Raw genomic sequence first — 27,280 nt, forward strand, 5'->3', positions numbered from 1 at the left:
GCAGGGCCCATTTTACGTCTCAATTTACAAAGTCTGTAAAAACATAAACTTCATAATGAGATTCTGCTTACTTGATTATCTCTATTCCTGGATAATTCCTAACTACTTTAAAGACAAAACGCAAGACTTTCTTTTGCATACCATATTTGTTTTTGTTTTTGTTTTTTTTTTTTTTTTGTTGTTGTTCTTTTAGGAAATATCGAAAAGCATGGGAAAACTAGTGATTACAATTTTAACAGAATTTGGACACATAACACCTAGCAATAATAGCACATATTTGCATTATTACTGGTTCTCAAACTGTGCTGTACATAAGGATCCCCCGGAGGCAGTGATCTGCAAATAAATGTCTAACAAGCCACAGCCCGGGAGAGAGAAACGCCCTGCACTGTAGCATTTGCTGATTTTCATGGTGTAAATATTCTCACCATGGCAAATGTCAGTCTACCAACATAGCATCAATTAGCTCACAAATTCCTACTGTTCCTGAAATTTTAACTATTTAATTCTGCTATTCAAAGTTGGTACTTACCAACAGCACTACAGCATTGTCCCACTGGGGACAATTCCAGCCCCCACTGGGGAGCTTGGGAAGGCTGATATATCTGGACTCCATCTCCAAAGATGCTGATTCAGTAAGTCAGGGGGTGGGGCTGAAGAATTTGCCGGTTGAAGGAACGCCCTGCATCTACCAAGTGGGAGGTGATGCTTAGAGCAGCATTTCCTATGTAGGTTTTGTGGAGGTCTAGTTTAGAAAATGATAATAAATGTTTCAGAGGGAAAATAAATAGACTTCGGTGGTCAAATGTTGGGAAATGGTAAGGCAAGCAAAGTTCAAGAAGTTTTCTCCAGTGCAGGGCATGTTATGCTCCAATATGCTCTTCTGTAAGGTGATCCATCAATGAGAGGGGACCAAGGACGGTGTTTTGGAACTTTATGTGACCCTAGAGCCTTTTTCCCAGGCACACTGTTCTTAGGAATGATATTAGTATATACACTTCCGTCTGGGGAACTAGCGTTAGATCTCCGAGTCGTGGGATTTTGTAAACAATTTTGTCTTCACGGTATGGGGGGTGAGGCTGTATGCCGCAGACTTTCCAGAATAAAGTTGAAACTCAGTGAGTAGCACATGGGAAGTCCTTTGTATAAATATAACCTTTGCCACCTCTTTCAGTACCAAACTGAGGCAGCGAGGGAATGGATACGGAGCTCTTCAGCGTTCTTGATGCTTGTGGCCGAGAGGAGTTTGAATTATTCAGTTCCCAAATTTTACAGCTAGAAGAGGCCTTAGAGATTACAGTCAGAGAATTTCAGGGCTAGAAGAGATTGGAGAGGTCATCTGGTCAAATCCTCTTTTTTTAAACATATGAGGAAGTAAAAGCCCAGGGGGATTAGGTACCTTTCCCAGTGCTGGGGCTAAGACTGTCTGAAGACATCCACTGCTCTTTTATATTGAAATCTCTTCCCTTTCCTGGAAAAAGTTCAAGATTCCAGCCGCCTCTGATGCCTGTTTGAGCGAACGGTTAGGGGGCTCAAAGTCCAAATGCCCTACTCGGAGCTGTTTTGGAATAATCCTCTTAAATTAAACTGGATATCTGCATCCTTTGAAATCCTGATTAGCCAGGGGTGTTTGATTCTGATAACCCACGAGGGAGGAAATTATGCTCTGAGGTCCAGCAGCTGCCAGAAGTCAAGCTGTCAGAGTCATACCAGCTCACGAGGTCTCTTTCTCTCCATTTGATCAGCAAAACAGCTAGGAACAAAGGCATGGAGGGGAGAGCTGTATGAGGAAATACCGCAGAAAGCTGGCCTGTGTCCAGCTCTGTTCCTGTAAGGGCAATAATATTTTCTGATGTTACTTAATTAGAGTGAAATAGAAATATCAAACAAAACACCTGTGATGGGTGACAGTAGAAAGCTCCAGATCTGAGTTACCCACAACAGAATGAATGTTCTTCTGTACTCATGTCAACAACACTGTCTGCGTTGCATTTTACGTTCATTCCGCCATTGAAACATGATCTGGAAGGGTGTGGCTGAGTTCAGGAAATAGAAGAATTCTCTTAGCTCCCTCTCAATACCCCCCACCACGCTCCCAACCTCATATATAAGCCACAGGTGACTGAGGAAGTACAAAGATTGCCATTGAGGTGACACAGTTAAAATCAACAAGGCTCACTCTTTCCCCTTATTGATCAGACACATTTATTGAGTATCAGGTCTGTGCCAGGTACTGTGCTAGGCTAGGACACTGACAGCAGCATGCCTGGTGCCCGCTGTCACGAAGCTAGGCGTCTGTGTAGGAGACGGTGTAAAAAACAAAAAAATCTATGGGAAACTACCATTCATGATAAATGCTTTGAATGGAAGGTATCTGGTACTATGAGTGGGTATCACATGGCAACGTGACCTTGACCCATGCTTCTCGGACCCTGTGTGATAGAGGATCAGTTTTCCTCTCTAATCTGTCATGGATGATACTTGGCGCCATGAGAGACTCACCACATGAGTTAGATAACATTTGGCCTGGTCCTTTCCCTTTTCAACAAGATTTGTCTACTGATCGCGTGTTTGGATGTCATAATTAAAATACTGTCAATGTTTCTAAATGCTCATCTCTCGATTTCTGCAATGATCTCATTATGGACAGCTTGTGGACCGGCACTGAACTGTGGACCTAGACTATCAAATCAAGGAAGTCTTCCTAGAGGAAACGACTTCTGCTTAGTGATCGGACGAAGGCATAGGCAAAACTGAGATGGGAAGGAGAGTCCATGTTTGAGATGGCAGGAGAAACCGCATACCGTTGGAACGTGAGAAGGAGTGGGGGAATCAATCGAGATGAGTCAGCTGGAAAATGCCAGGCCTGCTCTGCTTTCTTCCTGGCAAAGGGCAGCTCTGGGAAGGTTTAAACCAGTGGACTGCAGTGTGGGTGGCACATTAGGGGGACAGAAGTGGAGGTCGGGAGATCCAGTAATGGATGGCCATGCATTGGCCATCGCTGGCCCTTCAGTGGCCCAGGCAGCTGGACCCAGGGTGGGGGCAGTGGGTGTGTGAGAAGTGGGATACTGAGAAGGGAGGTAGGATTTGGTGGTGGAGTGGGTAGGGGGTTGAAGAATGGGGGGGGGGGAAGGTGGATCTTCTGGAAGCTCACTAATCATCCCAATTCTTCACTCTAAAGCAGACGAGGAATATTGTTTCTTTTCTGTTCAGGATCCGAGGAGCCTCTTTACCCCGCTGGCAGTTTCCTGACAGGGAATGGAAGCCCAGTTCCCACGTCCAGAGGCCTGGTCAATATTTTTAGATATTCTTCACAACTGCCTTTCTTTCTCCTTTTGACTGTCCATTTATGGGACTAATCGAGCTCTTCCTTTATATATAAATTCTCTGCAAGATGTTCCCTCAGTGTTTCCCTTAAGACACGAGTTCTAGAAAATGTAAGTACTGGAGAAAATCGGAATCCCATCAAAGAATACATTTGGGAAATGCTGCTAGGCAGAACCAGACATTTTTTTTTTTTTTTTTTTTTTAATGCAGGACTTCTCAGAGCATTTAACATGCTAATGTACATTTTCAATTTCCAAGAGGATAAATTGAAAATATAGTGTTTTAAACTATAGTTCTAAATATAGTGTTTCCTTATTCAGTTATGGAGTCTTTTTTTGCCAGGAGCATCTATTAGGCTAGTGTTCTTTGGAACATTCTTCAGGAAAGAATGCTTCCTGGTGACTAGAGAAGCCTTATCCTCAGCACTGGAAGATCAGTTCTGTTTCACATATTTTGAGGCAAGAAGAGTTTTTTGTTTTGTTTTGTTCGTATCATTAAACAACCTAGGTCCATTTCAAAAGGTGCTTTTACTGCAATTCTAAGTGAGTCTTTGGCATCAGGAATAACTCCTGCCCGGTATCTGACTAAGCTTGTAGTTCCAGCTCCGTGGTGACACTTGCTATGCCAGCTCTAAGGGTCGATCAGGGGCAGCAACTGATGTGTCTGTCGGGGGTGATATGTCCCACCCAGGCAGTGAGTCTGGAAGGAAGAACGTAAGAGTGATGCCCTGACAGACTCCAGTGACATCTGTGAAACAGCAGTAAATTTTCCACCCGAGCTGAATGCAGAGCGACGGTCATCATAAATGATAGCTATGTCTGCTGAGGCTGCCCTTCTCCCTACCTTTCCTTCTTCCTGGCGGCTGAAGGCAACCAGAGAGAACAGCAAAGAAAAGCCTTTAAAAAAACCTTGGCAAATGAGTGTTGTGCACCTGTAACACCTGCATTTGTAAGCAGGTGATCTGGATCAGGACCTCTCAAACTTCAGAGTGTAAGGAATCACCTGGGGGATCATATGAAAGATGCAGGGTCAGATGCAGCCAGTCTTTGTGGGGTCAGAGATTCCACGTTTCTAACGAGCTCCCAAATGAGGCCAGAGCTGCCGTGAGCACCACCCACTTGCAGCAGCGACGATATATATTTCATGCGTTCTCAAACTTGAGTGTGCCTGAAAATCCCTTGGCCCATTTTCTACAAGCTGCTTGGTGTCTGGGCTTCACTTCTAGAGAGTCTCATTTTGTAGATCTGGATTTTTATCTTGTCCCTGTACCCTCATACACTTCAGTGTGCATTTCTTAAAAATAAGATTATCCGTTACCTCTTCCCCCACCCCCCCAAACCTAAATAAATCAATAAATAAACAAATAAATAGATGTAAGTTCTGGCCCAGGCCAAAGAGGGCAGGTGTTTAATACTATCAAATTATCTCAGGCCTAAGATAATAGGATATGGTGTGAATTGTGGCTCCCCAGGGTGGGTGCCACGCCTGAGGCCTTTTAATTAGAGGGTCTTCAAACCAAGCCCAAGTTCCTTGCAGTCACCCACACACCCTTTCACCCCTGCCCCCAGCTCCTCTCAGCCTCCTCTGCCCCAACTACAGAGTCCTTGAGGTGTTAGACCTCCCGAACGTGACGCTTCCTGTCTGCAGCTCCCTCCCTTCGCCTAACACAACCACCATGCTTTGCCACAAAACACAACCACAACCGGTTATTAGGCCCAAGAGGTGATCCATCATCCATTGAGACGGATGTTTAAAGGCTGGTTGTGAAGGCCAGGTGACCCTGTGAGCTGTGAAGCTTGTGAAGTGGGAGACAAAATCTTGTCTGAACTACCTGGTTGATGATGCTGGTTTGCATCAAAGATCACACCCGGAAAACTAGGGCTGTTGAGAATCTGTAGCCGGTGATAATCAAGTACCATCCTGGTATTCAGGGTTCCCTAGGAAAGAAGACAACAGCCAAGGTCAACTTAATACAGCTTTCCTCAGAGGTGACTAAGAGACACTGCCTTCCTTCAGAAAGGCACGCTCTCTCCCTTTGTGTTTTGAGGAAGTCGGAAGTCAGATGTCTGACTTTTCTGCTAAGTGGAATCTGGGCCATCAAGGCCACCGTAAGCATAAATGAGGACCTTGGTCAATCCCAGCATGCAGAGCAACGCACAGATCCCGCCCCTCAGTGCTGCCAGGCCCACAAGCTCTTACCTGAACCCCTGGTGGCCAGATGTGTTTCCGAATCCAGATGCTTTTGGATTTTAGAAAAGCAATGCAGAGCACATGCCGTGTATTATGCAACATACCAGCAGAATCTGGGGCCGTACCTCATACCCAAACACACTAATAGGTCGGCAGCAAAACTATGACTGTTCACGATCAAGTACAGTAAATAAAGACTAAATAGATTTCCTCAGGAGTTCCAGCAAGGGTGTACAACCATGTGACCTAGGTCAGCTCAGATTTTACTCCCAAAGGACATGGGAAAAAACTTGCAAATTTTTACGTCTTTCTGTATTTCGGTTGCAGATAAGGCACTATGGACTGGCTCAGGGATCTGTTACCGTAGATTTTGATCTGTAGTGCTCCATAACACAGATGAGAAAACAAGTGGCAACTGTGAAGATTAGGAAAACCAAATTTAAGTTAGACAGGATGATAAAAGGTGGAATACTGGCTTCTTCTGTCCGTTTTAATAAATCACATCAGGTAGAATGCTTTGTCAGGATGTCAGGAATCGTGTTGGGTGCTCACCATTGATAATATCATTTATTACACTTCAGATCTTTCTGAGGAATGCACTATTTTATGACCCCCCCCCCTTTTTTAATAGACAAGAAAACTGAGGATCAGAGTGGCTAAGTAACTTGCCCAGGGCCAGCTGGCTAATAAAGAATAGAGCTGAGAGTAGAACCCAGGGCAGTCTGACTCGAATGGGCTTGAGTCTGTGGTCACGATGCCATTGTACCCAGGCCAAGTTGGAGGGCGGTGCTCTTTGCTTACTGTGCCTGCGTGTCTCGTGGGAATGTAATTAGCCATCCTGAAATATAATCAGATTACCTCTGTGCTCCTACTTCAATTTTCAGCATTTCGGTCAATGCATGGACCCAAAGCCTGCTCTCCCCATTCTACATTCTTACCCTATCAGAATAATGTATGTTGAGTTTCTGGAGGTGATTCGCTGTGTTACACTTCTTTTCTCAAGAGTAGGTGTGGATTTAATTTTTTTTTTTAAACTGATATACTGAGGGCTCCTCAAGAAGTTGCAGCTATTGCCCACATACAAAGTAGCCACTGAGTTCAGTTTAAATGAGAAGGCCATTATTCAGCTCCTGTTTTGTGCCCTGTAGTTAGCTTGTGCTCGAGTTACAAAAACGAGTGAAGCTCTTGCCCGCAAGTCATTCATAATCAGGGGGAAGACAGACAAGTAGATAAGTAACTATATGACTATGTGGAAAGAGCCATCCCAGGCATGTGAAGCAAGGAGCTTAGAGGAGAAGAGCCATAGAGGAGAGATTGTCACCATATAGGCATGACATACACCAGCACACGGCCATTCCCTCGGTGGGCTGCTCATAGTTTTAATGGTTCCACTAAAAAGTAGTAAGAACACACTTTCTTAATGTGTGTGTGTGTGTGTGGCAAACCCAGCCTTGATTGTGAAATGAGGAAAATTATTAGCATGTTTTCAAACAATTTTTTTAAACATTTATTTATTTTTGAGAGACAGAGAGCGTGAGCAGGGAAGGGGCAAAGAGAGAGAGGGAGACACAGCATCCGAAGCAGGCTTCAAGGCTCTGAGCTGTCAGCACAGAGCCTGATGCGGGGCTGGAACTCACGAACCGTGAGATCATGACCCGAGCCAAAGTCAGATGCTTAACCGACTGAGCCACCCAGGCATCCCTAGCATGTTTTCAATTTAGGGTTATGCTTACATTTCCGAAATGCCTGGCTTAATCAAATCCCCCCTCCCAACCTTATGTCAGTGGCATTACCTTCTCTCTCTCGCCCACTCCACACCAGCCACGTGGATGCCGCAGACAGGCTTTCACCCTGGGGCTTTTGTACTTGCTGTATTTTGTTGGAACAGTCCTCTCCCAGGGAAGCACATGGCTGGCTCCCTCGCCTCCTTCGGGTTCGACCTCAGTGCAGCCTACCCTGATCACTTGCATCACCGGCGATTCTGGTGCTCCTTCCTTGCGTTAGTTTTTTTCACTGCCCTCGTCACCATGGGAGTACATTCTGTACTTTAGTTATGTGTTTGTTTACTAGTTACGTTTATGCAACGATAACTAATAGCCCCCCAAGGGCAAGGGTTTGGTCTAATTCACTGCCGCATCCTGGTTTTGGGACAGCACCTGGAGGCAGCAAGTGCTCATTCAATATTCGCTGAACGATTGAATACGTTTCTATGGTCAGCCTGGCCACGGCTACTTAACCTGGTGTCAGCCAAGAGGTCATTAGAGTTGTCATCCTCTGTTAATAAGAAAGAAGCCCAAAGAATGCAAGCATTAGATTATCCTTTAGTGTTTTCCTTCAGGAAAGCCCCTCAGTCCACACTGTCATGGAGAGCACTGTCTCAGCACAATTTACTGACACTGAAAAACAATTAGCTTCGCAGCAAAACAAGATTCAGGACTATGTAAATTGGAAATCCAAGTATGGAAGCCATGTATCTACAGGAGGTATTTCCAGGAGCTAGCTGGTAGAATTACCAGCTTAACAGGTAGAATTGCTTTGGTGAAAACACCCCAACCCGGGACATGCCTCACAGGGTGGGAACCTCAATCTTGTTAATGTCCTAGAGTTCATGAGTCTGGGGGAGGCTAACTCATGCTACCAAATTCAGAAGGGATTGAAGAACATGCCAGAATATGAGATATAAAGTTCAGAATGAGAAATGGACCTGTTACTCACCCATGCGGACTAGAACTCTCACCCACGTGGCTTAAGTGGCATCTTTGCTCCCCATCGGCAGATGACCACAGGGGCTCAAATGACAGAAGCCATGCCGGTCAGGGTGGAATCTGGTGATGTGACTGCTAAGGCACTTCAGGTTTCAGTAGTGAGATGGTCCAATCGCTCACTGGGGATTACGATGCTGCCACAGAACCAGGGCCAGGGAACCTCTTTCTCTGCTACATTACCCAAACATGCCTCTCTCGCTCTCTCCAGCTTTCCTGGGATGACCAGCTACCAAAGGAACACTGTTTTGCTTTGGATGCATCAGTCCCTTCCAACAACACACAGCTAAGTCTTGCTCTGGCCTGTGGACTGCTTTATCTGTTTTAAGGTAACTGCACATCTCTAACACCTCCATTGCTGATTTGATCATTTGACTCTGGGAGAGCAACCTTGTTTTTAATTTCTTACAGAGCACCTCCTCTATGACTTCAAAGTACCCTCTATGGTTCCTAATTAACGTTGCCTCTGCCCCTCCACCCCCCATATCTTACTACCAGAAAATGCTTCCGGAGAACGACTTCTTCCATCGGGATCGTATGTGTGGCAGCAGAAGGTAGCTTCTAGGATGCATGCACATTCAGGCCAACTGCTTGGCTTTTAACCTGTGTCCTCTCTGTGCGATGATCTGTGGGCACCGAACCGATGTCAGAGCACTGTCTTATAACTTTATTGAAGAGACATCTAGTGGGGCTGAGGTAGAAAATTGTCACTCTGAATTCTACACCACGAGGGCTGGAAGATTCAGTGCCAAGAGGGACCTCTAGTGTTCTGCGAAAAGTCGAGCTCCATAAGGCAGAAGATTCTTTAGATGTCATTTCCTAGTTTCCAGCTGTCAAACAAGAGTGTACTTCTATTTACAGCCTGCCATTCTACCTATGAAATACAGAGGCAAAGCCTATTCAGGATTCCCATCCAGGCATTTTGAACTGGGTGAATTTAAATACCTTCTCTGTACAGGAAATGTTCTCCACGGAGCTCCAGGATACACTGTCTCCATCAGCCTATAGTGACACCACATCTAATCTCCTGAGCATTTACTGCAAGCCCTGCCCTGGCACCTGGCTCAGCACTGTCAGCCATCGCTGCTTTTAAGCGTTAACCACACTATTATTTTTCTCCTTGCTTTGCAGGTGAAGAACCGGAGACCTGGGGAGGTCAAGTGACCGACTTTAGGTAACAATTCAGTGGCAGGGTCCGACCTTGATATCCTGAGTCCAAAGCCGGTCTTCTTCTTTTTTCAATTGAAATATTTTTTCTTGAACAGCTTTATGGAGATATAATCCACACATCACATAATTCACCCATTTAACGTATACAATTCGGTGACTTCTTATATTTACAGAATTGTAGAACCATCGCTATAATTCCTTTTAGGACATTTTCATCACCCCAAAAGGGAACCCTGAGCCCCTTAGCGATCACTCTCTAAGGCAATCAATTTTTTAAATGTTATTCTATTTTTTAAAGTTTATTTATTTATTAAGAGAGAGAAAGCAGGGGAGAGGCAGAGAGAGAGGGAGAGAGAAATCCCAAGCAGGCTCTGCTGCCAGCACACAGCCCGACGCGGGGCTTGAACCATAAACCGTGAGATCATGACCTGAGCTGGACGCTTAACCGACTGAGCCACCCGGGCGCCCCAAGGCAATCAATTTTTTTTAAAAACTACTTCACTGGGGTAGGATTGATACATTAAAAAACTGTACATATTTAATGTGTACCACTTGATGAGTTTGAGGATAAGCAGACACACGTGAAAACATCACAACCATCAAGGCCACAGACATTATCCGTTACCTCCCCAACTTGCCTCCTGCCCCCTTTATTATCATCATTGACACTATCATTATCATTAGTATTGTGGTAAAAACCCTTAACATAAGATTTACCCTCTTAGCAAATTTTAAGTATACAAAATGGTATTGTTGGCTCCAGGCTCCAGGCTGTACAGCAGATATCCAGAATTTACTCATCGTGCAAAACTAAATATTTGTACCCTTTGACCACCACCTCTCATTTCCCTCTCCCCCCAACCCCTGGCAACCACCATGGTACTCTCTGCTTCTAGGAGTTTGACTATTTTATTATTTCACATATTTCACATCACAGTATTTGTCTGTTTCTGGTCAAAGCCTGTATTCTTAATTATTACACTTTTCACACAAATCTGGAGCAGGCTAAAGGGTCACCTTTCTCTCACACTCTCTTCTTCTCTTTCATTTATTCTTTCCTCCCTCCTTCTCTCGCTTTCTCCCTCCCTCCCTCCCTCTCTCACTCCTTCCAGCGTTCTCTTTATTCTTCTAGGCTGGCAAATGTATCCATTTTCCATCAAAAGCTTGGTGACACTTGCAATGGGAGTGGATTTGTTTTTTTCAGGGTTGTGCTTATAATGGCATTTTTTTTGACAACCCATGGGAATTGGCATGTTTTGTCTTGACACTGCTAAATACTCTCCCGCATGAAATCAAAGCAGATCTTTCACGTGTCACTGCTGGGTAATGGCTTTTCTTGGGTGGCGTCCAGTCCAGAGAACGGATGCTATCTTATTCCCCTGATGAAAACGTTATTTGGCTTTTTCCGGCTCTTAAATTATCCTGCCTCAGAATCTCCATCTTAGCTGAAGAGGTAAATCTGTTTTAAAGAACACGTACTTTTTCGCTGAAACTGAGGCATCACGGTTGAGCGAGTATTTGTCAGAAGTTGAGCATTCAAAGTCTTTTATGTTGTTACAGCGTCTGGAACCTCATGGCTTCTCCAACCACAAGTGGTTTTTGTTTTGTTTTGTTTTGCTTTGCTTTGAACTACACCTAGGAGTAAATTTTTCAGGCCTTTCAGGAAAAATATACGATTAGGCCACATATAGGGAGGTTGTAGACACAGTGCTTGAGGAGACACGACACATAGATCTTGGCTCTGACTCTGTATGCCCAGCATCTTTCAGTTGGGAAATTCTCCTCCCATATTTGGTGGTCTGTCCCTCACAAGGAGATTTCCCCCGAGGGTTGGGCATCTGAACCAGACTGGACAGTCATACCCCATCTCTCTAATACAGCAATATGTCCCATGGTGGACATCCAACTCAAGCAGAGCCATTCATTCAGAGTCATATTAGGGGCTCACAGAGAGAAGTTTGCTCCTTCTGAAGACTGCAAGAGCAAAGACCCATTGAAGTCTGTAGCTGCTGAGATAATCTGTGCTGCCAAGTAGAGAAAACTTGCTTAAGGAGGAGTGAAGCAGAGCCTAACGGGGGAGCTGGAGCAATTGCATCTTAATGACATAATCTGATGTCCTGGATCCAGCCACACCTGAACTCAGACCCATTCCTCCTCATCTTTTCTTAAATTTTTTTTTTCAACGTTTATTTTATTTTTGGGACAGAAAGAGACAGAGCATGAACGGGGGAGGGGCAGAGAGAGAGGGAGACACAGAATTGGAAACAGGCTCCAGGCTCTGAGCCATCAGCCCAGAGCCTGATGCGGGGCTCAAACTCACGGACCGCGAGATCGTGACCTGGCTGAAGTCGGACGCCCAACCGACTGCGCCACCCAGGTGCCCCCCTCCTCATCTTTTCAAATATGAGAACGAATAAATTGACATTTGGGTCCAACAAAGTTGGATATTCGTCATTTGAAACTGGCAATGCCTTGACCAATACAACAACATACGCAGAAACTTCTGGTCACACAAACAGGAAGTGAACAAATAGGATTCATTTACCTCCCATACTGGTACCATCCCAAGGAGGACCTCGTGAGGGCCAGTAAGTTAGCTCCTGGTATCAGCTATGAACGAATGAAGGCTTTGCTTTGTTCCTGCTTTTCTGTCATCCATATGGAATACTTGAAAGTTTTAACTCAGTCTCCTGATTCTTCTCCATCCACCTCACGTAGCCATGTCTGTATAACGAAGGACACAGCTGTTGTGACCGCAGTTTTTGACGAAAGTAAATACTAGAGATATCTAATTTTTCAAAATTGAGTTGCACTGCACTGGCTCTCAAGCTATTCAGCACCAAGAACCCCTTTTATTTCTTCTTTGTGTGCAAGATTTTGCTTCCCAAAACACTGTACTAAGTAATTATGGATTTGTTTTTGCTCTATGAAATAAATCAATTTATAAAAAGCAATGAATCAGAACAGCTTGTCATTTGCTAAAACCAGCATTTCTACCTCAAACTGATATAATTTTTTTTTTAATTTTTTTTAACGTTTTATTTATTGTTGAGACAGGGAGAGACAGAGCATGAACAGGGGAGGGTCAGAGAGAGGGAGACACAGAATCTGAAACAGGCTCCAGGCTCTGAGCTGTCAGCAGAGCCCGATGCGGGGCTCCAACTCGCAGACGGAGAGATTATGACCTGAGCCGAAGTCGGCCGCTCAACGGACTGAGCCACCCAGGCGCCCCTACAATTTCTGCTATGAACAGCCATGTTGAGTGTAATGTTATAGTTTAGGGTTTTTGTAATATTACATATATTGTCAATATGTTATAAAAATGACACATGAAAAATGTGGAGATAGACATAGATATATACAGAGGATATAGATATAGACATAGATATATACACACACATCTATCTTTACCTTTGGAGACTCCTAATTGAGAACATCTGACATATTAAGTGTTGGCACTGCGTTAAGTGTCAGGAAGATGCGCGGCATGGACCCTGTCCTCATGGAATTCTTAGTTCAGTTTTATTCATCCCTCCACACAAAGTTTATAGACTGCTTACCAAGCGGAATTCCTTGAGATACACAGCTGAAGGAGTTATGGCCTCTGCTCTCAAGGAATTCGCAGCTTGATTGACGAGAAAGGCAACTACTACAACTCTCAGGCCACGAAAGGCTCTCATAGATTAATGCGTCTCTGACACGTTAATTAGGATTCCATGAGAACACTGCCATAGCCTCTGGCCAACCTGCTGTTTTCGGTTCCTTTTAGCTCCCATGATAATAGAGGCAAAACGGGTGCAAACCGCCCGCGCGGTGATCCCCACTGCGCAGCCGCAGCACCACGGGCATGCGCCGTGGGCCTGTGCAGGAGGCAGGGTGGTGGCGCTGCGCTGGACGAACCAGGGTGTTGACGTAGGAGGCACGTTTTGGTACAGGCTGTTTTTCCAAGTCACATAAATTAATAATGTTGGACTTTTGCGTTGATGTGGTCAGGGTTCTGCGAGGACTGTAGGGCACAACTCGAAACTCACTGTAACCTTTCGGAACATCGCCATAACACCACCAATGTGAATAGGTGTCCGTAAGTTAAGGGGAACGTTGGGAATCCACATCCACCAACTCCCTCCCTGTCTGATTTTTGAACAGTGTGGCCCTGGTGAGAATGCACACGTTGCCATTATCGTACTCACTTCTCATTTCTGTGAGATGTATGTGTGAGGGGCTCAGTTCACCAAGCCGACCAAGTCCTTTTAGGATTCTTTCAGGCACAGGAGGGACCCCACTTCTCACTGGGCAGGGTTAGGGAAGGCTTCCTGGAGGAGGTGATGGCTACACTGACTTTAGAAGTACATTTAGAAAGGCAGAGGGAGAAGAATGGATAGTTCCAGGAGGGGAAGCATCAGGTCCAGGAGTGTGAAACAGCAGTGACCTTTTTGAGCAAGGGGGACAGCAAAAAAAAAATGTTTGTAGAATTAGATGCAGAGTAGTATCTTGGTGTATGTGGAGAGACACTGAAGGATTTACATCAGGGAGCAAGGTCAGAGCTGTGTTTGTGTTGCTGTGACCATCAGTGTGGAGGAAGTATGGTGTGTGTATGTGTGTGTGTGTGGGGGGGGGGGTATCAGGGGAGGTGGGAATGATCTGGCAACAAGCAGTGAAACCATTAGAAGGCCAGAGATAAGAGTGATCACATGGTCAGAGGAGAGCCAACAGTGCCTGATCTAAGCGACTAGCAATGAGATGGAGAAGGGATTTGGAGGCAAAAATCAGGGAGAGTGGATCTGGAGTTCAGGGTCCTGAGAGGTCTGAGAAGGGAGCAAAGGCGGCTTTTCCAGAAGTGTGCCATGGAAGCAGCCCGGATGGTTGGTGCTAAAGAAAAATTATTCAGATACTTGTTAAAGACCAAAAGGATGGCTTTATTAAGAGAAACTGTTGCAATGGGAGTTTCACAGTAGGAGAGAGAGATCAAGTTCAATTCCAAATACCACAAGGAAAAGTAGAAATGTATAGCCAAGGAGCAGAGTAGGGGTCAGTGGATAGAAAATTACCGAGAGAAAACATCAAGGCTAGGGCGGTCTGGCCAAACTGATGTGACGGGACTCTGACTGAAGGCAGACTAGTGTGATGAGACATCGAGGGTGCAGGGTGAGGAATTTGATCAGATGTCAAGGGTGATCAGATACTAAGAGTGAGGGATTTTTACTTAACTTACACGGCAGGTTTCTTGTTAAAACTGGACTAAGTGAGCCAAGGATAGAGATCGGACTTACAGGAGCCTGCCTCAGAACTGGTCAAAGGAAAGAGCTTTGTCAATGGCAGTAAATAAAAACGAATAGGAGAGATCCCACGGAGCCTTCACAGTTCTCAAGACTGGTCAGTTCAGCCCTGTGTCATTCTTACTTTACCTTAGGTGGTAAGGCAAGGTAGGGAGGTAAGGCAGGCCTCAGCCTGCAGAGAGGTTGCTCAATTCTCACTTAGCGGGGCCATCATTGGCCTTTGAAAGAACAGTTCAGGCGAGAACAGGAAGTAAGGGCAGATTACAAGTAGAATGACCCCCAGAAGGACTTGAAGAGGAAAGCGATGGGGAGGTCCGTATTGAAAAGCAATTCTTTACAATGGTCTGCAATAGACCATGGCGGAACAATTTGACACACAGTTACTGTCAGAACTTTCTATAATACTTGCCATCGTGGGTGTAGAAATCTTAAGAGAATACCCTCTTTCAGCAACGTAAGATCTGTAGCTAGGTACGTCTAATAGTGCCTCTCAGATCTTTAAGATACACTGACTTCAGAGGACATCACTTCCAGAGTAGAAAGTTCATCCTTCTTCCAGAGGAACAACTTGACTCTTCCCTTAAAATCATGTCTTTGTCACAGTCGTGCAGATTTCCAGGCCCATAGATTTATTGCTCTTTCCATTGCCACCCCAAAAGCTCATAGGAAAGTTTTCTCTGTACATAAAGAAATCCTGCTCTGGCAGCTGTATCCTGAGTAATCACTTTTGAGATAGAAGTATTTTTCTAGCTGTAAGGGCTATATTTGAATTTCACCAGCTGCTTTCCTAATGATTATCAGAATATTTTGGTAATGGCCCCAGCTGCAGGGACAGTAGTGATGCTACCTAATCTTTAATAAGGGAGATTTTTGCATCAGGCGAGATGACACTTATTGAATGTAATCCAGATACCGTCTGTCTGGGTGTTCCCCAATTCTGCCAGGCTTATAGATCACCCTACCCATTAGCACTCACATAAAAAAATGGCTTGAGACCCCCATCACATGCACGTAAAGGGAAATCCAGCATACATTTCTACTCACTCTCTATGGAAATTCTCAGGGGCTGGGGTGGGGTGGGGTAACTCTTCTAGCTTTTCTGCTTCTACTAAATTCTTGATCTTACTTCTAACTTGCCTCCTGTGGTTTTTTCTTTCCTCAATCTCAAACAGTTATTTTTTTCTTTGATGCCGTTTGTGTATAGCCCATTTTTACAAAGAGTTTGAGACAGCGGGGATTGCATTGCCTCAGAACACAGCAAATTCTTTAAAACTACATATGAGATATCTCTATTGATTTCTAGATTGAGATATTCCCAGCTCTTTCCACCAGTGTGAGAATTTCTCTTGAGCTCTCCTCTCCTGGACCCTCTCCTTCCTGCCTTGTGTCTTTACCTACCTATTTCTTCTATCAACTTATTCTGTCCCTACCATCTCAGTCTGCCCTTGGAAACTTATTTTTTCTTATATTATTGGGTACAAAAATATACTTTTCTTGGGCTTAATGGTCTTCCTTCTGAACAATATTTCAAAAGCCTACTTTTCCACCACCAATGGCTCTTCAAGGCATTTTGCTAAGCCAAAGATGCTTTCTCCTTAAGAGAAATTTCATCAACAGCTTTAAAAATAAAATTTTGTTATTTCCTTGCTCTATTAAAGTCATGTCCAGATTTTAGTAACTAGCTTATCAGCATTACTTTTATAGTATTGCCAAAATAAAGCGATAATTTAAAATCACTGAGTCAGGAGACATAAAACGCAGTATGGCCGGATTTTATATTCCTGTTCTTTTTTTTTTTTTCCATTGTCTTTGGTCATTTCTACATATTGCCTCCTAAGGCTGAGGGCCTTTCCCATAAGCAGCCTTTCCATCCTCTTATTTAGACTTTTTCTTTTTCTTTTTTTTTTTTTTTTTTTTTTTTTTTGGTAATATAAGGCTTTATATCCAGGACGCTGTGAGTTAGCTGGTGATGGATATTAAAACTAAAATAATAGACCTGAGGTTAAATCTAATTGTGCAATAAAGAGTTGGAAAAAGGTAAAATGCTTACTTACTTGCTTATCATTTTTGTTACAGTCAGAAGTTCACACATGGAACCAAAATCCAGGAACACACTCCAAGATGAAGTTGTTCCTGGCTTTGCGCCGTAAGGGTTTTTTTCTTGGTCCCTCAGTTACATCTTGAGACTAAAAAGCCCTTCCTTCAGATCTTATTTGGGAAATGAGAGTTGATCAGTTTCCACAGTTTTAATGTTGACAGCAGTTCCATAATTACTTGGAAGTGGTTTGCATTTTCTCCTTGATTATTGAATCCCACCTCACCTCACATCTTAGAGAGAATTTGTTTTTCTTGTTTGCATGGTTTGTTACGAAATTCCTAGGTCAGTTTTGGTACAACATCTTATCATCATGGAAGCCTCCCACTAGGTATCCTTCTAGCATTCCAAAATGGATGTGATCTGAACATGATTTTATGGGGTTGACAAACAGGGCAAGTCAGCTCCCTCACGGTGCATCAACTGGCATGTGAGCTTCATGATCATCACGTGACTTCACATAGTGACATCATGGCTGGAGCGGTACCTCCAGGGGTGCAGCCAGGACCAAGCCATCAGGGCACTGCTCTAGCCTGACTCTCCAGACTTCAACTGTGAGGCCATACGTGAAGTATACATCTGCTTAGCATTACATTTCTTTCTAGATGTCTCTTGGTTGTACCAGCTAGAATCCTATAAATATGGTAAAATGTTAATATCTCCGAGATCCCTCCTTCTGCGTAAGTATGAACTCAGCACCCTTGAAATTGTTCCTAGTCATCCCTGCAAGTTTCCCATGGGGGTTTTACAAGTGCCACAGAGCAGTCATCTGGTGGCCTCCCATGCTTATTCTTTCTTATTCTCTTATTTCAGCCCCCGTCATCACTGATGTGTCAGTCGTGTATCAAAATAAAAATAGTAAACATAGCAGAGTCACCTCTATGTACTGGGAATTATCCCATAGCCATATGCATATTAAGTCATTTTATCCTATAGCCATACTCAGATGTAGGTCCTGTTGTCCCCGTTTCACAGGTGAGAAAACTGAAGTTCAGACAAGTACCATCAAGGAACTGGTAGAGACCAGAGTCTCTGCTTTAACCACTTTGCTCCTTGCCTGGTGTAGTCATGTTAGGTGTTGACTTTAAACTCTGTGGATGAGAGCACAAGCTTTGACATGAGTCAGACTTGGGTCTGAATCAGCTACTTACTTATTGTGTCATCTTGGCAAGTTTTGTAATTTCCTTGGCCCACAGTATCTTTATCTCTAAATGGGGTTAATACTACTACTTTCCTCGTGAGAGGACTGTGGATGGTCAATAAAATAGTGCACGTGACAACGTGAAGTGGAACCCATGGTGTGTTATAAGCATGCGATGAATCTTACGTCTGAATATAATAGCATTAATCCACTTTTATACTAATATTCTTTTTATGAGCAAACTGAGACTTGGGGAAGTGGAAAACTTGCCCAAGGTTAAACAGCTTTAAAGAGGCCATCTAGGTTTGAGACTCAGCTCTGGGGCACCAGAGTCTGTGTTCCTTCCACCCATATTGCATCTAACTACATGGCATCACTGCCCGTGAGCTCCATGGGTGAAGACTATGTGGAAGGTTCTATGTGGTTTTGATCAAGAGGTAGTCTCTGCCCCGATCTTACATACAATGGCCTGTGATAAGAGCCACGTGTGAGAAGTTCCAAATGAATGGAATAAATGACGTGAGGCTAGAGTGCTGAGCAGAGGGAGGCCATGTGACTGTGAGCTCAGTCATTTCTGGGTAATCTCAAACCTCTGGCGGAGTGCCTGACTCTTCATTTCACCTCTTGCCGTGGAACTCTTGTTTTTCTTTAAGCCCAAGAGTCCAGCTCCACGTGTAACATAATATCATGTAAATGAGGGTAATCTTGGAAGGCAGGCTGCTTGTCATACTATAGTTGCTTTGTTGCTGTAACGAAAACCACATGCTTCATGGTATTTTTAGACTAGTTAATATCAGCAGGTCGGCAGCATTTTTATTTAGATATTGCTATTACAGCTGTGCTACCTCTAGTTACTTCAAGAAAATTCAGAATTTCTACCAAATTGTAAGCTTTCAGGAGAGTAGATTATCAGAAGAAAACGACAGCACTTTCCTCTGGGCTCTTTTGGTTTCCACATGGAGTTTTTATTTGCTTCCCTGAGTCTCTGTGAAAGGAAGATATGGCTGACCAAGTGGCTTGCTTTCAAAGAACGGTGGAACCAATAACAAGGTGGGATAAATGACGGAGAAACAATTTGAGTTCATCCTGGATGAGAGTGAAGTGAATAGAAAAGAGGAAAGAAGGAGAAAAGGGGATGTCCACATACATCCCTGAGTTCTTGATGTTTACTGGCATGGTATGGGTTTTTTTTGTTGTGATTTGTTTTATTGTTTTGAGAAAGGAAGGATCATTCCAGTCCATTCTTGAGCCCTCTTTGAAGTCATTTGGATTTCTAAATTTGCTTCTTTCTGAAAAAGTTTTTATTTCTTGGGAAAGGTCCTTAAATTACTTTTCTCCAAACTAAATTGTACCTCTCCTTCTCCACCCAGCATTAAATACCCAAAGTCTTTGTGGCCAGAAAAATAAAAATGCCACTTCTCTCTCCCTAGAGAGAAATTGAGATCTATGGGTAGGTCTTTGTGGGTTCAAGGAGTGATTGAAGGGTATACTTTCCTCTGCCCAGCAGGCTGGAGGAAAAGGGAGTAAAAGAAAGGAATGAACTAGGTCCTTCATAAGTCTTACAGACAAAGACCTTTTTGCCAAGGATCAGGTGAGTTTATGACAAGCCTGTGCAAGCAACAACTCAGAACTCTTTGTTGGTGGAGGGCAGAACTGATGAAATTTTGCTTGGCATATGTTTTGTTTTGTTTTGACTAACGTATTGTGAATGCATTGCCCAACAGCTACGCACAGGAACCTGCCAAATTATTGCCACCACGACCGCCTTGAAAATGTATGCTGCTCAGTTTTCTTCCCCTGTCCCCTTCTAAAGTCTGGTCATTTTCACATTAAAAAAACAAACAAATCTTAATTTGATAATTGTGACTCCTCAAGTATTAAAAGACTCAATAGAGTCTAAATCAAATCTTGGATCTCAGATCCAATTCAAAACTTCTCTTGTTTCCATAGCATAGGCCTGACCATTAACTGGGGGTCCTGAAATGGGGAAGGAGGGTCTGATCTTAGAGTCTGCTTAAGCAATATTCTTTCTGACTCGCTCCCCCTCCACCACTTTCTTTGCTGTTTTTGGTTTCTCCAGGTTAAGGAGTTAGGCAAAAGGGAAAGAGGGGCAAATAGCCTTTTATGTAATTGGGGCTCTTTTTGATTTTCTCTTGGCTGGCACTGCTAAGGTGCTGGGCCCTTTGATACCTTTTTTCACGATGTGCTTCACGATCCTCCACTTTGAGACTTTTGTGCTGTACTGGTTCCTGAAATGGGTGATATATTCTTCAGCTGACCTCTTGTGACCCACTTTCTTCCTTCCATCTCAACTCCTGTCCCAGTGGTCTTATTTCCCGCCTCTTATGGGAGGAGTCTCCTCCCATATGGGAGTCTCCTTGCTCTAGCAGGCCACGTTGTAGGGTGGGGTCCTTTTAAGATGTCTCAATACATATTCCATGGTGCCCGCAAGGCTCATGAGGACTCATACAGTCATGCTCCACCATCATGAGAACATGCTCCCCTGCTGCTGCTGTCTTTGCCTGCTCTCTTGGGCAGCTTCAGGCAGACTCCTGCCTTCAGAAATGGTCTGCACATGAGGCGGGCTGTGGTCTCTGTTCAACTACTATGTCCTCAAACCTTCAAAGCAAAATAAAAATAACCAAGTAATCTCTATTCCTAGGAATTCCCTTCGATGAGCTCCCTTTGAGAATTTCAAGATTCAAGCACCAGATCAAGAAGCTGAATATTATGAGTACACAAAGCACCCCTCATGTCCCTTTCTAGTCTCTCCAGGCTTTTAGCAAGTGTGGCTTAGTCTCCTTTTATATAGTCTGGGTGTGAAAGACCAGGTGGGCTACCTTTTAGTGAGTTTTGGTATCCAGTAGGTCCCTATAGAACTGAGGAAGGAGGTGCTTGCTATTTATTGTTGTCACCTTAGGGACTCCAGCCAAAATGCAGAGAGCAGGAAAAGTTCTATTTGCACCTAATGGACCCCTGTAAGTTGAAGGTTCATAAGGAGTGAACTTTATGTACTGACTCCACTTTGAGATTTCCTCCTGAGTCATTCAGAAAAATGTTCCCAGATTGTGCTTTCTCTGGGAATTAGTATTTGTTCTCAGAAGATGCCTGTGAATGTGTTTATGTCCGCTTCAACAATTACTTGCTAAACAGAAAAAGTGATAGACATGTCTACATTAATGGGGAAATGTATATATAGCGGTAGCCAGAATTTATTGAGCACTTTTTCTTTGCTAAGCTCTGTTCTATTAATGTCTTAACTCTTTAAAGCCTCACTACTTGCAAAGTATCACTATTATTATCATCATATCACAAATAAGGAGGCTGAGGTGTAGACAGGTTAAGAAACATGACCAGGGGTACCTAGGTGGCCCAGTCAATTAAACGTCTGACTCTTGGTTTCAGCTCAAGTGATGATCTCATGGTTTGTGGATTTGAGCCCCACATTAGAGCCTGCTTTGGATCCTCTGTCCTCCCCCTCTCTGTCCACCACACCCCCAGCTCTCACGTGCTCTATTTCTCTTTCAAAAATAAATAAACATTAAAAAAAAAAAAAAAAAAGAATCGTGACAAAAGTCACACAGCTGGGAAAATCAGAGCCATATTCAAGCCCTGGTCACCTGGGTGCAGAAATCCTGCTTGGAGCCACAGCACTCTCCTACTCTGGGGTCCAGACTTCACTGGAATCAGGATGTTCCCCCATTGCTGATGAAGTGCCTCTGAGTTTCCTCAGGCTGACTGACCCAGACTTAGAGAAATGTATCACTGGGAAGGTGATGGATTCTGGATCAGTTTTGGGTAGTGAGTTAGATTTTTCAGTTTGGGGTCATTGCTCTGCAGAGTGGGAAGAATGAGGCATTTGAAGAAGTGAGAGCCTCTTCTGGAATAGGCATGTGCCCATGATGGAAACCCCATGAGAAACATCTACTTATTTGATATTTCTCCCTTAGGCCATAGAAAGAATCATGAGCAGTGTACAGACTTGAGTTTTGTAATAGGAAAATATGTTGTTTGTTTCTTGAATTACCCTAGTTTTCAGACAAGACCAAAATACCTCTACTCCTTTGTGTTGACACAATGTAGAATGGAAGGTCCACACACTTGACTGAGGTGTGGTCAGACCCACATCAACTTCTTGTCTGATCCTATGAGAGGGAGAGGAACCCATTAAAGGGGGTTGACTGGGAGTTCCCAGTGGTGATCAGTGAGGAGGGGCAGAGGCCCATGGCAGAATGGGAAGGAGAACAGGGTGCTAAGAAGCAAGTTCCAAGTAGAGAAGTGATGTGAAGTATATCTCCCCTTCCAATATGTTCTTAGAAAATCTGACCTGTAGGAGGGGAAGAGGAAGAAAGGAGGATACTTGAGTTAGATCTTTCTTCACTAAAGACCAATAGAACTGTTATTTAGTCACATGGTTTGAAAGATAGCAAGTTAGAGTGAATCTTAGGTAACCCTTTGAGTGGGACTGTGCTATATCAACAAAGGTAGGAGAAGATCAGGCATTGAGCTTTGTTTGGTTGGGGTCTTGGCTGGAGTGTCATAGGTAGGTGGCAGAATGTGTTCAAAAGGAAAGCCAGAAGTCTCAGCTTCAAGGGAAGGTGGAGTCTGGGCTAAAGTGGGGGGGAAGGGGGGAGGAAGGTCTGGCCATGAGGACAACTGCAAGTATTAGCCACAGCAACGTGGAAAAATATCCTGGAGCATGCTCTAATATGTCTAACTTCTAATGCACTAACTTTTATCTCAGAACCACATAAATAGCGACGGAACAGCATTTACTTTTTTTTTTTTAATTTTTTTTAAAATTTCAATTAATTTTACAAACATATATTGGATGCGTCATATATGTCTTGTCTTGCACTAAGCCCTAGAGATACTATGCCATTAGAAGGACATGGTTTCTGCTCACACAGAGTCCACAGTCCAGGGACATGATGGAAAATCAATACGGTAGTGTAACAAGTGCTTCGATGAATATGCATAGATGCCCTGGACTCATGGGAGGGCACACAACTTAAACTTTAACTGGGGGAGGTGGTGTTAAAGAAGACTTCCTGGAGGAAGTGACATCTATAAAGAGGCTTGTTGGATGAGTGGCTATCAGCCTGGAAAATGGGTGTGGGGTGGGAGATTGTTTCAGGCAGATGAATCTTGACTTGAATGAGAACCAGAGACCAGAGGGAGCCCTGAGTAGCCTGTTATGACTAAAGAACACTGTGCCCATGGGAAGTGGCTAGAAAACAGAGGCAGGAGTTAGGGACAGAGCATGATGGATTTTATAACCAGCCTATAAGGCAGGTAGCACTGTAATTTTACACTTGCAGCCAATGAGCTCAGTGGGTTAAGTGACATGCCCCAAATCACACAGTGGGTGGCAGAACTGGGATTGGATATAATATCTGCCTCACCCAAAGACAGAACTACCTTTACATTATTCCTCTGCATGTTTTTTTTTTATTTGGGAAAAAGTCTAATTAAAATTTATACCCGAATAAACAATGTCCATCTCCAATAGACCCCTCTGCTCCATTTTGACACAGAAGTCATTCCCTCTTCTATGGATTAAACAGATTGAAATGCAGTAAAGAATATTCTTCTCTGATCCTGATGGAGGCAGCAAATCACTGAGAACTCAGCTCCGTTCTCAGGCCTAAATTGTTGCAAAAGCCAGGCTGCATTTGAATTCCAAGTGAGAGTCCAGAGAGAAAAATGCACAGCGGTTTCTTTCATAAACATTTTAAAGGGACTAGTTTGTTCATCACCTTGGTTGATTAGGGTCAGAAACTTGACGTGATAAGGCTGAATATATCAGAAAAATCTATGTTTGCTCACTGGCCCATGTTCCTGACTAGTCTTCTCCAGCTCTAACTTTTCTGGATTTAGCCCTTGGTATATGCAAGTTGGTTTTGAAGGGTGTGTGTGTGTGTGTGTGTGTGTGTGTGTGTGCGTGTGTGTTTTGCTTCTTTTCCTAGTTTGGGACAAAATCCTGCATAATTGTGGCATTTAAATACCATTAAGTGAAAAATAAAGTTCGCTGAAAACAATGAGTGTTGTCATACCTCATAAGAACTCACAGTACTTCCATCCAGATGCCTCCTTCTTGGGTCAAATATCTGCTGACGGTCTTTTCATTTCACCACTGGACCTTGGACTTCAGTCACTCTATGTCTCCCTCCCTGCTGCACTGCAGAGCCCAGCCTGTATCGAGAAATAGGCAAAGAATGTCTTTAGGGCTATCAACCTTCCTCTTCTTCCTCTCTGTGTGGGGCCTCACACCGAGTGGCTTAGGTACCCAGCGCCATGTTGAATGTTCATCCTCTTCCATCAAAATGATGACCAAGAAAGAATCTCAAACTTAATGATTAGAAGAGAGGAAGGAGTGATTATGTTGATAATAGCTTAGGCTTAGTGCATACTATGTGCAAGACACATGGTGCCCAGAGTTTTGTGAATGTTGAGTTAATGAGTTACTCTAATAACTCTCTGCACTAGAGAATATAATTATCCCTCTGTGTTACACAGAAGTTAGTTTACTTACCCAAGGTCATGTCAGTAGAATGTTGTAGAGCATGGTTTGGACCCACAGAGTCTGGTTTTGTCCACGATCTTAGTTATTATATAAGGAGAATGGGAAAGATTCATTGACCAAGATGTTGAAGGCACTGTGCGAGATACCATAAGCATTATTTTACTTAATGCTCCTAATGAGCTCTTGATATAAAATTTTATAACCCCAATTTGCAAAAAGGAAGGCAAGAAGTAAGTGACTTGCTGAGCTTTCACAACTACTTACGTGGTGGGGTAGGAATTGGAACCATGGTCTGAATGATTGCAAATTTCATGTTCTGTCTACCATAGCACTTCAGGATTCAGACCATCAATCACACACTAAATGTCAGATTAAGTGTCAGACTAAGTGTCAGTCTTTTCAGATTTTGTACTTTAAATAGTATCAGAGTATTAGATTATTGCAGCCATGATCACATGGGGTTGGAACTTTGGGTGGCAACTAGGAGGCAGGACAAACATTGTGTTTGGGAATTGGGGGAGTGGGCACTGAGATAATCTTGGATGTAGAAGTTACAGTTGGTAGGCTGGTGACCACTTGGCCATCCTGGCATGCCAGCTTCACCCAGAAGCTTTTTCTCTTCAGTTCGAGCCTGCTGTATTTGCCTGTGTCCAAGCCAATAGTTTGCAGCCTCTCCAAAGGAGCCCTGTCTGAAACTAAACTCACCTTTACATCCTCCCCCAGGTTTAACAGTGTTGCCTAAGCTAGAAACGCCTTTTTTTTTTTTCACCTGTCACAAGTAATGAGTCTTTGAGTTCTATTCTGCCTTTTGCAGACATTTCCAGTCTATTCTCTTATACCTCATCACTCATCTTATGCTTGCAAGGTCACTCATCATCATTTGCCTACATGATCATAGTTGTTTCCCAAGTGACCTCCTCTCTCCTGGTATCTCTCTCCTCTAATGTGACATCATTGCTGCCCCTGGCATAATTGCCCCAAGATGGAAATCTGATCACATCACTTTCTTGTTCAAAGTCTGTCAGCGATGGGCCCCAAGCACTTATGTAATATTTCCTCAAACTTCAGGCTATGGTCTTTAGTAAAGTGCTCTTGGGGCTGATGGGTTCTCTCAGACATTTTTAAACATCTTTTTTTTTTTTTAATTTTAAGGACAGTTTAAAATGTAAATAGAGGCATCTTCTAGGACATTTAATGGCCACTTGTAATCAAGGAGCCAAGTTGCCCTATTTTTATTGTCCCAGGCTACCGAGAAAGGACGTGCAGTTGACGCACAGGCAAGGGATGTGGTGGCCACGTGACATCACCACAGTCTCTTTTGATGACAGTTTCATGCTAGTTTGACTAGAAAGAAGGATTGGAAGAGTTAGTGCGTGGTCATGTAGGCATGCTGAATTAAAAATAACGCACATGCTTGTAGTGAGTGCCGTGTTCACATGCCAGTAGTCATTTGCTTTCAGTTAAATAATAACATCCGTTGCCTCGAGTGGGTTTTGTTAATTTGAATTAGATTGGGTTTTATTTTATAAATTTGTTTCGGTTTTATTATTGTATCATGGTTATAAACATTGGGAAATTATACCTGGTTTGTGTTTGTATACATCTGGATGATGTTGTAATAAAAATAAGTTGTGGATACATAAGAATAGGTGATACGTTCTCTTTTAGAATATTTTTTTAAGTTTATTTATTTTGAGAGAGAGACAGAGAGGGTGAGAGGGGGAAGGGCAGGGAGAGAGGGATAGAGAGAATCCCGAGCAGGCTCTGCACTGTCAGCCCAGAGCCAGATATGGGGCTCGAACCTATGGACCATGAGATCGTGACCTGAACTGAAACCAAGAGTCAGCCACTTAACCGACTGAGCCACCCAGGCGCCCCTCTTTTTTAGAATATTGATCAACACAATTTTCCACACCATGTTCAGGAAATACTGACCTGTGGGATCAAGTGCAAATTCCTTAGAATAGCACACGAGGCCCTTTGTGTGTTCTCTCTACCACTCTTCAGCCTCGTTCCTGCACCTTCCCCCCATACCTGCTCCTCCTTACTTGACTAGAGCTCCTTGGCAGTAGAGATGATTTCTTATTCGTATCTGTACCTATATGTGGACAATGAATGAATGTTTGTAGGACAAATGAATGAACGAACGTGTGATGGGAGGTGAGAGGAAAAGGAAGGCCATTCCACAGGCTTGATGGCCAACTTCTAACTATTTTATTTTATTTTATTTTATTTTATTTTATTTATTTTAAATGTTTATTTTTTTTAGAGAGAGCTCAAGCAGGGGAGGGGCAGAGAGAGAGGGAGACACAGAATCCAAGGCAGGCTCCTGTCTCTGAGCTGCCAGCACAGAACCTGACGCGGGGCTTGAACCCATGAATTGTGAGATCATGACCTGAGCTGAAGTTGGATGTTTAGCCCACTGAGCCACTCAGGCGCCCCTAACCTTATTTTAAATAAGGTTCCTTGTTTGGCTCCAGGCTAGGACACATTGCAGCCTCTCTCATCTCCTCAGCCACAATTTACTGAGTAAGTCATTTACAGGCAGGCAAGGGAGAGAGGAAGGGGAAGGAGAAGGAGGGGTGGGGGAGGGAAGGGGAGGAGAGAGAGGGTGAGAGAGAGAGGGAGAGAGAGTCAAAACTAACACTCATAGGGGAAGGTCAGACACAGCCCATATCCCGAGGGAAGGAGTCATCTCCACATGGTGTTTTCAACTTGGAAATTCTCAGAGGATCAAAGAGAGACTGTTCACATTGCCAGTAGTCCCAGAGCATATCAGCTGCTCTTCTCCCT

At 43.7% G+C, this 27,280-nt stretch overlaps 1 long non-coding RNA gene across 3 annotated transcripts in view; it reads right to left on the reverse strand.

The window, feature by feature from the left end:
- The window catches only part of LOC123591443, a 207,057-nt gene that overhangs the window by 142,448 nt on the left and 37,329 nt on the right, over positions 1–27,280 (reverse strand). For 2 of the 3 annotated variants that reach the window (XR_006709324.1, XR_006709322.1), the window contains exons 4-5: positions 24,018–24,156; positions 5,159–5,264 (exon numbers count right to left, since the gene is read on the reverse strand). This is a non-coding gene — a long non-coding RNA (uncharacterized LOC123591443). Of the gene's footprint in view, positions 1–5,158; positions 5,265–21,936; positions 22,289–24,017; positions 24,157–27,280 lie in introns of those variants that run through there. The other variant, XR_006709323.1, reaches the window with a different exon arrangement.

Source organism: Leopardus geoffroyi, chromosome B4 (genome assembly GCF_018350155.1).
Source record: "Leopardus geoffroyi isolate Oge1 chromosome B4, O.geoffroyi_Oge1_pat1.0, whole genome shotgun sequence".
NCBI lineage: Eukaryota > Metazoa > Chordata > Mammalia > Carnivora > Felidae > Leopardus > Leopardus geoffroyi.